Genomic DNA, 11,936 nt, shown 5'->3' on the forward strand with positions numbered 1-11,936 from the left:
TGTCAACAAAGGGCTGCTTGCTTTATTTTGTACAACCTGCATCTACCTGAACAGCCTCTCTTGCTCATGGCTATGCCTCTGCCACGCACAGGGTTCCCATTTCAGAGCCACCCACCTCAAGCAGTGTGGAGTGATGCACATCGTAACTAAGATGTTATATGGAGAAAATGATCTTCCACGGTTGAAGTTGTAGCCATACAAAGGAGAGCACGCAGTATGTTAATAGGAATCTATAAATTAATCTGTATATAACACCTTGCTAACACTTAGATTTTATAGGTATCGTGAGCTGAAAGCTTTACCAGTCATTCATCCTTTATTGTGTTCATTATGGGAATAGGACATCTCCACCAAATATCTGTGCCTATAATAAAACACTCCAGTGAATTAATTGGATGACTGGCACAGTATTTCTCCTTTCCACTAATCAGAAATTTAGGATGTATTACTTCTGATGAACCCTCAGGCATTCCCATACAGATAAATTAACTAAGCAGCTGTTAATAATGTTCAAGGGATTTAAAACCAATACATTTTCGGTCTTTCATGAGGTTGATTTTAATCTGTAAGCAGGTATTGGGCATACAGAAAGGGTGAAGGTGTGGCTGCACTTATTGCTTGAAGGGAATAAAGGGACTGCTTTTTCTGTCACATAGGAATTATGGCCACATGTTCTCAGTATTCAATGCTCAGAGGAAACGGAAAAAACTAATGTGCTGGCCAACTAGAAATCCCACAAATACTGGTGATGTAAACAGATGTCCAGGCCCACTTGGTTCATCACATCTTGTAGGTAATACCACTGTACCAGGGGTTGTATTTGCTATGAACATCTAGGTCTCACCCAACGTGCTGTGAGGAGCTCTCTGACAGTGTCCCAGATCAGGGAGGAGTTTGTGGTTGTTCTGATGAGAGGCCACCATTAAGGAAACCTTCAGATTTCTGTCAGTGCCATGGTATTAACAGCAAGAACATTGACTCAGCAGAGTGTGTGGTTAAAGTTCTGGAGGCAAATGCTTCGCTGAGGTCTACTTCTGAGACCTGAGTATTGCATAGTGTTGAATGGTATCCCACCAAAGCAGGTTCTTGAAGTGGAGCCAAAGTTTGAGTATTTTCCTATATTGTGACCAGAATATTCCAGGTCAATTCAACTTGGGGTGTATTAAGAAGAGTATATCCAGCAGATCCAGGGAGGTTCTCCTGCCCCTCTACTCTGCCCTGGTGAGACCTCATCTTGAGTACTGCATTCAGTTTTGGGCTCCCCAGTTTAGGAGGGACAGGGACCTGCTGGAAAGGGTCCAGCAGAGGGCTATGAGGATGATTAGGGGACTGGAGCACTGCCTGATGAGGAGAGGCTGAGGGACCTGGGGCTGTTTAGTCTGGAAAAGAGAAGAGTTAGAGGGGATTTAATAAATCTTTATAAATATCTCAGGGCTCAGGTCAGGAGGGAGGGGACAGGCTCTGCTCACTTGCTCCCTATGATAGGACAAGGAGCAATGGATGTAAGCTGCAGCATAGGAGGTTCCACCTCAACACGAGGGGGAACTTCTTTATTGTAAGGGTCACAGACCACTGGAACAGGCTTCCCAGAGAGGTTGTGGAGTCTCCTTCTCTGGAGACTTTCAAGGCCCATCTGGATGCATTCCTGTGTGACCTGAGCTAGATTGTATGGTCCTGCTCTGGCAGGGGTGTTGGACTCGATGATCTATTTGGGTCCCTTCCAACCCCTGGCTTCCTGTGATTAACTTTTTCTGTTTTCTTGAGACACTCCAGCTGTTTATAGCAGTCTTTTATGCTTTCTTAAATACATTTCCAATATGAGTGAGCACTTCATCCTAAAGCTGACACAGACTTCCAAGGCAGGTGAAGTGATCACTTGTGTTTAACTTTTTGTATTGAACTAAGATTAAACTGATTTAAATTTGTGTTGACATTCTGGGATTGAAAATGCATAGCAAAACTCTGAAGTCCTCAAATGAAGCTGAGGTAAAAATGTGTATGTTTGTGCCCATAGAATCACAGAATCGTTCAGGTGGGGCAAAGACCCTTGAGATCATCAGGTCCAACCATTAACCCTACTCTTCCAAGTTCACCACTAAACCATATCTTTGAGTGCCACACCTAAATGACCTTTAAACACATCCAGGGGTGATGACTCCACCATCCCCCTGGGCAGCCTGTCCCAATGCTGGACTGCTCTTTCAGTGAATTTTTTTTTCCCTAATGTCTACCCTACATCTACCCTGGTGTAGCTTGAGGCCATCCCCTCTTTTTCTATTACTCTTCTATCACCTGTGAGAAGAGATCAGCACCTACCTCTCTATATTGGCCTTGCAGGTAGTTGTAGAGAGCAATAAGGTCTCCCCTTGGCCTCTTCTTCCTCAAACTAAACAGTCCTAGTTCCCTCAACTACTCTTCCTAAGACTTACTCTCATATTAACTGTTGTATGTAGGAGCAGTGAAGAGATGAAGCACTTGCTCTTCCTATTGGCTTTGTTTTGTCTTTGCTTCAGGACAATGCATGATTGCAAGTGTCCTGGTAGGGGAATGTCTCTTTGATATGTTGTCTTTGCACTTCTGCTTTTCAGTACAGCTGTCTGGGTGCAAGCTGCAGTGGCAGGTTTTTTCTTCCCCACATTTGAAAACAGTCAAAGTTATGTTTGCTTTTGATTACCTTCTTAGGAAAAGATAGACAAGAAATGCAGCCTCACAGGACTGAGTTGCTATGTACCCTGTAGAGAGTCAGTAGCCAACAGCATCAACACTTCTCTGACTGCCTTCAGCTGCATCACAATTTTAGGATGGCCAGTGAGTGCTGGCCAGCAGGTAGCCCAAGGAAGCTAAGTCATTTCAGATTATTTTGAACATATCTCCTGTGAATTCTACTTTCACTCTATCTAGTGTCTAGGACTGAGTCTCATTTCCAAAAAAACCCCAAAAAACCCTAAAGGTATGTTGCCTGATTTTCATGTTTATGGAAAAATACCTGATGATAAAACTTGGTGGTACACAAAGCCTAGAAACAATCAAATAAAAATGCAACTTTTTTGTGTTTGTTTTTAAATTTAAAAACATCTCACAATATTGCAATCAGTGTTTTGATTTGGGGCTTGACTCCTGCTCTGACCATTTGGGTCTAGCAGTACTTCAGACCTGCTGAATTTCATTTCCACAGATTGTATGTCTTAGGGTCATGTGCTGTAACCAGCCTTTCACTTCTTAAAAAGGAACTCAAATGTGGCTAGTGTGGTACACATAGACTGGACCTAGAAAAAGAATCACAGTGGAGGGAAAAAAATCAGGGAGAGGTGCTTTTGAATCTGTCATGGCTGATGTGGCTTTTATCCCATATCAGACTGACAGATGAGATAAACACCCCACATTTTAGTCAGATCCTATTGTTTTGTCAGAGTTACTTAAATCTATTTACAATCTCTGAAGCACTTTTTTTTTATAGTAATGGTAGTGAAGCCCTTCCAGAAGGAATAAAGATGATATAATGTTCTCAAATACCTCTGTCTTACTAATGGAGTGACTTATGGTGCAGGGGATATTGTTCTGCTGAGCTCCACTAAAATACATATTTACTAGTCAATCTAGTAGTCATCTTGGCAGTCAATGCCACGCTATCACAGCGCTGTGTCTTTCAGGAGAACAACAAAGCAGGCAGAAATTCTTTCTCTGGGACCTTTTTGTCTCCATTGATACTTCTGCATTTAACAGGAGCCACATCATTAAATGAGAATGAGTCACCTTCACTACACAGTATGGCAATCCTATTCCTCTTTGGAATTTCATATGGCAACGAGAAATAGGGCATGCCAGGTTAGAGGTGTTGTAGATATTGGATGCAATGGATGGTGCTCAGTTAGCTTAGCCAGGGCTGCTTCCTGCAGTATGGGGACAGGAGACAGGATGAAAAGGTGATGAACTGTTTTGACTGAACTGGAGACATTTCTTGGACTGAAGGCATTCCATACAGTGTTTAATTTTTTGTTTATTGGAAATGCATTCACAGTAAAATATTGTTCCCTGAAGACTAATGATGTGTGACTGGGAGTCACATACCTCAGTTCCAGTTTCTGCTGGAGTTTCCAGGCTTCTTCTACTTCAAGGAACCTTATTCTCTTTCCCATTACAGCCAAATGCTCAAGAGAAAACTTCTGACATTTTTTCTTGGGGAAAAAAATGATAAGGCATCTTTGGGTTTTGAGAGCATTCTTGGAGATTCAGAGCTGAGAGAACTTGTCAGTGTCTGGCACTCCTAGAAATGTGACCCTCATCCTTGCACTATGAAACTAGTCCACATGTGGGACAGTTTCTGCCTATTCATACCTCCTTTGAAGAGATCCAGGTCAAAAACATCTTCCTTCCTTATCAGCATTGCACTGAAAAGCAGCAACACCAGAGCTAAAACCTCAAACACACAAAAGCAGCTATGAAAAGCTTTGAAATCCGTGTTCCCGTGGCGTTGGGTCAGCTGTCAAACCAGGAGATCATCACACCACAGATTAAGCAGAAGGCCATTGTGACCTTAATTTTCACAGTGAGCCACCACCGAGTTATTTAGCACCAGTGTTCCTCTCATGGTGACACATTGGGAAAATTGCTTGGTGGAGATTCCATTTATGCTTCCACTCTCTTTGCTGGCCTGGCAGGAGTGTGCAGGGCTGAAACATAAACAGCTTCACCACTTTCTGGGGTATTTACCCCCATATGTGCCTCTTTCTTAGAATAAAGGAGAGAAAAAGAGGTGTAAAGGCTTGAGGACAAGGTCTGGCTGCAGAGCTTGCAGCAGGGTTTGTCACAGGCATGGCTGTGTTCCCTCTTGGCACAGCTCTGCTGTGGGTACAGTGCCAGGTTGTGATTTATGTGTGGTGGCTGCTGTGACTGCCTTAGCAGTGCAACTAGCAACGCGAGTGTCCCTGTCAAGGAGCATACATGACACACCATTAATAAGGGGACAACTTGCTAGGAGGTGGAGCAGCCTGGGAGCAGCATAGGCAAGCACTGTGCTCAGGCTTGGAGAGGAGATTGAGTTCTTGACAAGGGAATTGATTTAAAGAAGGTCTTAATTTTGACTTCAGTTCTGATAGGTTTTCACTCCTGATTTACCAGGGCAAAGTGGTGCCACCAGTACACTTGAGGTTTGGATGGTGCTGTGGACACTATGCTTTAAGTAACCAGCTCTGCATGAGACACACCAGGACTTCATACACCAGGACTCACAAGAAGAAGGCTGAGGTGCTGGAGCATGTCCAAACAAGGCCAATGAGGCTGGTGAAGGGTCTAGAGAACAGGTCTGCTGAGGAGTGGCTGAGGGAGCTGGGACTGCTTAGTCTGGAGAAAAGGGGGCTCAGGGACCCCTTTGCTCTCCATAAATGAGGTTGTAGAGAGGTGGGGGTTGACCTGTTCAACCAAATAACAATTGGACAAGAGAATGACCTCAGATTGTACCAAGGGAAGTTTAGGTTTAATCTAAATTAAGAAGAATTTCTTCACAGACAGGGTTTTCAGGCATTGGAATGGCTTGCCTAGGGAGGTGGTGGAGTGGAGTCCCCATCCCTGGAGTTATTTCAGAGTTGTGTAGATGCCATGCTTAGGGGTATGGTTTAGTCAAGGACTTGTCAGTGTTAAGCTGATGGTTGGACTGGATTATCCCAAAGACCTTTTCTAATCTAGACAATCCTGTGATTCATCCACCACCTCTTGTGTCCTCTTCCATGGCAGCACATGGGTGTTTGCCTGGAACAGGAAAGGTTGTCTCTTTTTGGTGTCAAGGGATATATTTCAGGAATTTATATAAAGCAAAACTGCAATTATATAATTTGATCTTGATAAACTGCTAAGAAAAAATGTCTTCTTTATTTAGTGAAAAAGTGAGTGTTTTCCAGCAACTGAAATGCTCTTATTTTTTGTACCTGTGTAACTTGTGATTTGTTTTGTCAGCTACCTTAAGGTGCTGCCAGCTGTGAAGAAAGCTATTGCATGTCCCTACTGTTCAGTGTGGGTGAAATGATCTTTGTAGATGAAGCATGTGAATATCAGTTTGCTACATTTATAAAGAGCTTTAGGGTACTTTGTCATGAAAGGCCCCATAGAAGTGAGAGATATTGTTACTATAAAAACATTTTATCCTGTTTTAGTATGATGGCTTATTGAGTTTTACAGTACTTTTCATGGCAAGCATATTTATTAACAGCAGCAGCAGAAAGAGATGGGAACAAATACATGTTTTCAAATGAACTTCTGGGTCAAATTCTGTTCCTAGTTCTGTTTGTTTGTAAACTTGGAGTAAGCACATTTAAATTGGAGACAAATCCTCTGCTTTTTATAGATTAAGTTATTGTACTTTGAATGAAATTATGCCTGGTTGCACAGCTGAGTAGAAGTGAAGCAGATCTTGGACGTCAAAGGTAATTTGAAAAGTGTTGTCCACCTTTAGTGTTGCTGCAGCTCCATGCAAACACCCACAATCTGTTTTTTCACTCTGTAAAAGTCTGACCAGTGTAAGAGGAAAAAAAAATATTAGGAATGTGCCTCAGAGGGAATTTCTTTCTTGTTGTATATTTGCACCACTTGTTTACCACTCTTGGCTAAAATTATACATTAAAACAAGGCTGTATTAATGATACAGTGCTGGGGAAGTAGTTCTCCATCTAATGTTGAAGAAATCCATTGTACATGGAGAAATGATCTGACCCCTTGAGGAAAAAAAAAAAAACCCTCAACAAATCCAGAATTTAAAATGAAAGCCAAAAATTGGCATGTTAATGAATAATTTAAATTATGATTTCCCCTCCCTCCCCCTCTGATGGCTCTTCATCTCTTCACCCATTCACTAGAAATCACAGGAAGAATTAATACAAGTTCTTCCCAGTCAGGCCTGGAGGTGATACTGAGCATGTGGCAACATGCATTAAAAAAGCCTCAATTTACTATAAAAACTCCATTCCTACAAAAAGGTGACATAGTCCTTTAAAAATAGCTCTTCCAATCCATTGTGCAAAGAAACTGACAAAGATTGACAGCTTTTAGAAAGGTGTAATGTTCCCAAGCCAACTGCTAGCACAGCTCAACAAGATAAAGATCAGTAATTCGATCCAGAGGAGAAGGCTAAATGTTAGAGGTTAAGCTGCTATGTTCCTACTACTAATCAAGCTTCAACACCTTATTTTAGCATCATCAGACCTCAATAAGGAAATTGTGAATTATTAAAGCTCCAGCATCCTGGTACACATTGATGCTCTTCTGAGAAACTGTGTCTTAAAGCGTGCTGGTTGTCTTCTTAATTGACATATGCTGGATCTTTCTGACTAGGTCCTGATGTGCTATTTTTTTCTCTCTTTTGCTTGGATACTGGTAATTTAAGGTTAAGATACTTTTAAGGTGCAGTATGCTGCTCTAATGAGGACTTAATGGAGTGGAACAGTGATCGTTTGTACAAACTATACTGGACAGACACCTACTGCATATCAAAATCTAGGCACTACAGATCCTGACATTGCCTCTACTTTTGTCCCAGCCTCCATCAGCAGATTTTTTTTAACCTGGTTTCCTAATGAAATAAGGCTCAGGTGGCTGTGCTCTCCAGCAGCCCTCCTCCTCCCTGATGCTTTCCAAACCTTTCGGCTGGTGTCAGCCAAATCTGGCCACTGGCAAAGTCCTACAAGACAAAATCAGAATGAGGAGCAAGATCCTCAGCAGTTACCTCTTCTATCTGCAGCAGGCATTCAGCATATGTGTGCAGGCTGAGCTGAGCAGTGGGATGGGAGTGGAGCTGGGGTGAGGAGCTTCTTTCTCTGAAGAAATTTTTCCTTCCTCTGAAAGAAGGGTTCAGTTGAGCAACCTGATTTTGAATGCTGTGGAAGCTGTTATTGTTCATGCAGGAGTGAGAAAAGAGCTTAAGTTAGTCAGACCTTCTAAATCCTTTCAAAAATTCACTGTGGTGAAAGTGCTTTGATTTATTTCAGGGGATGTTGTCTCTATGCATATTATAGCATAAGAACCAGAGAGGTCTGAGGGCCAAATTCTGCTTTGATTTCCCACAGAGTGTCCCATTCAAAGAAGACAGGTCAGGTTTTGAGGTTAGCTTTAAATAGGAAAAGGGATGCATGGAAATGACAGCTCTGTGATTCGGTCTCTCCCTCTGAGCCACTGAGGTGCAGTGTTTGCAGGGACAGTTTTCAGACTGCCTCTTCACTCTCTGCACTGTGCTCAGGTCATCTAACAAATCAATTTGTATATATTATTGGGCACATTTTCAGCCAACATCAGGGGGTCTTTATATTTAATGTGTCAACGTACGTTCCATTTGATGCTCTAATACTTACCATTACCAGTGATAAGTAAAAGAGTTAATCCAGAATTACCCAGAGCAGTGCCCACTAATATGCCTAAAATATCCAGTGTGATCATTACTAGTCACAGCCCTCCAAAGCCATTTCCTGGCATCTGCACTCCCCAGAGGCAGATACCCACAGCATTAGTCAAGCCAGGCACTCCTGCTGCTACTGCAGCTCCAAAAATCACTGCTCTTAAAAAGAGACAATAATGACGTTTGGTTTATTTGCAGTCACACTGCCATGATAAACAGCCCAGGGGGTTTTGACATGGATAAATGGGAATTTTGCCCCAGATATGGCTGCAGTACCTTTGGTGTAAGCACTCAGTGTATTTATTTTATGGTGTTCTTTCCCAAATTTCCAAGTTTAAAGTGACCTTTTTGGCAGGTCAGTCTGCATTGTTGGGATTTTAGCTCACAATAAAAGCATAATTTCCCAGATTTGTAAATGTAGTTCTTACAACTGATTGCTTTAGTGTTAATTGCATTGCTCTGGCATCCTATGCGTGTATGAGAGGTAAAGAGCAACCTAACAGGGCTAGGAAAAAGGAAATCTTGAGAAGTCTGCAATTATTGCACAGATCAGTGTGGCAGGAGCACAGCCTCTTTGTCCTTGCAAGAATCTTAGACACCCTCACACTCACACAAAATGTTTCCATTTTACAAATGAGTCCTCCTGGCAGTTTCTGTTCGTTCCTGTAAAATTACTGACAACTATACACATTCCTATAATATTACTTCAATCTGCATCTCTAAGAAAACCTAAGAGCTTATTAAAGAGATTTATTCTTTCAGTCTTCAAGGTGTAAAGCAGTTCCTTACAAATGTGCTCCATCAGCTTGATACAGGCCTGTTTGTGGGAAAGGGACTCTGGTTTAAAATGGGTTTTAAGTGAACTGTGTTCGCTGCCTTCCCAGAGGAGCGAACTGGAGGCACCAGGATGAATTCCCTCAGCAGCACATTTGCTATCTAATTCCTTAACAAATGCAGAGAGTTTAGACACCTTGTAACTCCACAGTCACCTGGGTACCCAGGCTCTTCAGCTAGTGCTGTGCCATCCATCTACTCTTGTTGCTTTCGACCTCCATGTACATCAACCCAGAAGCTCCCTCTGATGAGGAATTTTGGCTTTCATAATTAAAGACATAGCCATAGCCTTTCTGATTGCTTAGGTTTGTCCAGGTTTTTTTCTCTGTTTAATTTAAAGATGCAAAAGAAGGGAATACCATCAACAAGGGCCTCTTTTTCCAAGCAAGGACAGTCATTTCTCTTCCAGTAAGTGGGAGTCCCATTATATTGACAGTGCTACTGAGAAATCAGTGGACATCAGCAGAAGGAACGTTAGCAATATTGGTCTGGAAATGGCAGCTAGTTATGCAGAGGAGGAATGCTGGCTTTGTGGTTATTTTCCTCCTTCTGACATCACAGGGAAAGCAATGTAAAAAGTGTAAATACGTATAGCTACCAAGGATCTCTCAGCTTTTCTGAATTGAATAAGTTTGTAGCATCTTTGTTTTTTTAATTTCAAATCTAGAATGCATTTGGTGTTGGGAATCTGTGGGAGAGCTGAAGTCAGCGATTTAGCAAGCTCTAAAATGTGTTGTGACCAGGGACGCTGGTTGTGAAAAGGCTCCAGCACCCAGTCTCTGAGCAGAATAAACAACTGCAGGCAGTTTGCAAATGTGTGCTGTAATGGTGGCCTGAAACAAGCTTCAGTGTCTGTCTAGAACCCATGAATCTCCTTAGCGGGTTGGAAATTTGCATGGCCAGGGCAGCCCGTTCAGGCTGCATGCACTGCACTGTTGCTGATGCTTCTGACAGGGATGATCCAAAAATGTCTTGCCATTGCTAAATGGCTTAATCATTTTGTTCTTCAAGCTCCTGGAGTTCCTAAAGCAGACATAGGTTATCTTGATGATGTTGACACACAGAAATGTTATCCCTGCAAACACATCTTTTAGTCTTCATTACCTATCACCACAGGCAGGAGGAAGAGAGTATGGCTTCTACCATTGCTGCCCTCCTCTCAGTCCCCCACCTTCTTCTTTTTTTTTTTTTTTTTTTTTTTTCTCCTCTCTCCTAAAGTGGCTTTTGGAGCTGTTCCAGACAGCTTGGAGGAATCACAGGGGCAGAGAAGATTTTTATAGCTATCATGTAGATCTGTGTGCTAGTTCTGTGTCTGGGATCGGTTTCCCCAAGAAGTGCCTACAACTAAATCCATGTATTTGTGTGCATGTGTGTGTAGATGCAAGACCTTTTAGATGTTGTTCCTAACTGCAGGTTTGCCAACAGAGCAGGCACTGTAGCTCAGAGGGGATGGTCAGTAGTGAATGACGCCAGCTGGAGAGGAAATCACCAGCAAACCCAGCTGGGAGTGGAAACAGTCATTTTCCCAGCCTTACGCCTTTCCAATTTCCTAGTCCCACTTGGACACGATGGCATTGCAGGAGTGAGCTGAAAATAATCGAAAGATGAAGCTGCCCTGGACTTCCGAGCTTACTTAGCACTGTGGTGGTGTGGGGAGAGGGAACGGGCAGGCTCTGGGGTAACTTGTTCCTGGGGTAAGCTCCCCTGAGTCTCCCCAGCTCTGACAGCGTTTTTAAAAGAGCGAGCTGGTGCCTGCTAAGGAGCAAACTCTGCCCTGGTTGCACGTCTGCTCTGGGCATGCGGAGCTGTAACGTGAGGAAGCTCAGCCTGGGAAACAGACTGACTTGAGCTCTTTCCAAAGAGCGCAGGGAAAGCTGGTAGCGGCAACATGACACTGTCAACAAATTGACAATTCACATTCCCTCACGTGGTGTCAAACAGACACTGCTATGCTTCCCTGAACTCGGTCCAAAAGGGTCCCGCTAGGCTGCGGCAGCGGAGCGGAGTTTCACCGCGGGAGAAGCCGGCCACGGTGGGGCAGCTGCCAGCTCCAGCCAGCGGCAGGGCCACCGGGAAGCCTTCCTGTTTGCTCAGCTCACAGGGGCTTAGCCAAATGTTAATAGGACCTATCCAACAGCAGCGCCTCTGCCCGCCTCAGCAGCCCCCTGCAAAGGCAGTTTACCTCTTCGAAGGGGGAGTTGCGTCACGTTGCTGGCTGGGGTGGCTCTTTGCTCTGCTTTGCCCAAGGTTTTAATATAGAAAGGAGCCTTTCTGGGTTAGGGTAGCCTTGGGAAAAGGCTGCATTTGGGGCTTGCAGAACCAGGGTGGGAAGGTAAATCAGTCTTTCCTGATGATACTGGCAGAGCAAAACCAGCCCCAGGATTAGGAAAGTGTCTCCAGTCTTATTGTTAGAGGCTTTCCCCACCTTCCTGAAAGCTGCTGCACTTTGCAGAGTTCACAGAAATCTTTCTAAATTCAGTCACAAGAGCTACCTACACCTTTGTGAAGCAGCATGAGTGTGCCTTGGCCAGGTACCTCCTGTGGGCAATGAAGATTTAACATCCTGATGCAGTTAAAAATGGGGATTGGTTTGAAAGTATCACCCCTAAAGGTAAGGAAATACCTTTCCTGATGGTACTTGCCATGACCCTGGGGCTCCTTTGTTGCCAATGCACAGGGCAGATTCTCTAGGAGCATTAAGGTGATTGTAGCCTCATTCTTGGAG

The sequence above is a fragment of the Indicator indicator genome, chromosome 19, assembly GCF_027791375.1.
Source record: "Indicator indicator isolate 239-I01 chromosome 19, UM_Iind_1.1, whole genome shotgun sequence".
Lineage (NCBI taxonomy): Eukaryota > Metazoa > Chordata > Aves > Piciformes > Indicatoridae > Indicator > Indicator indicator.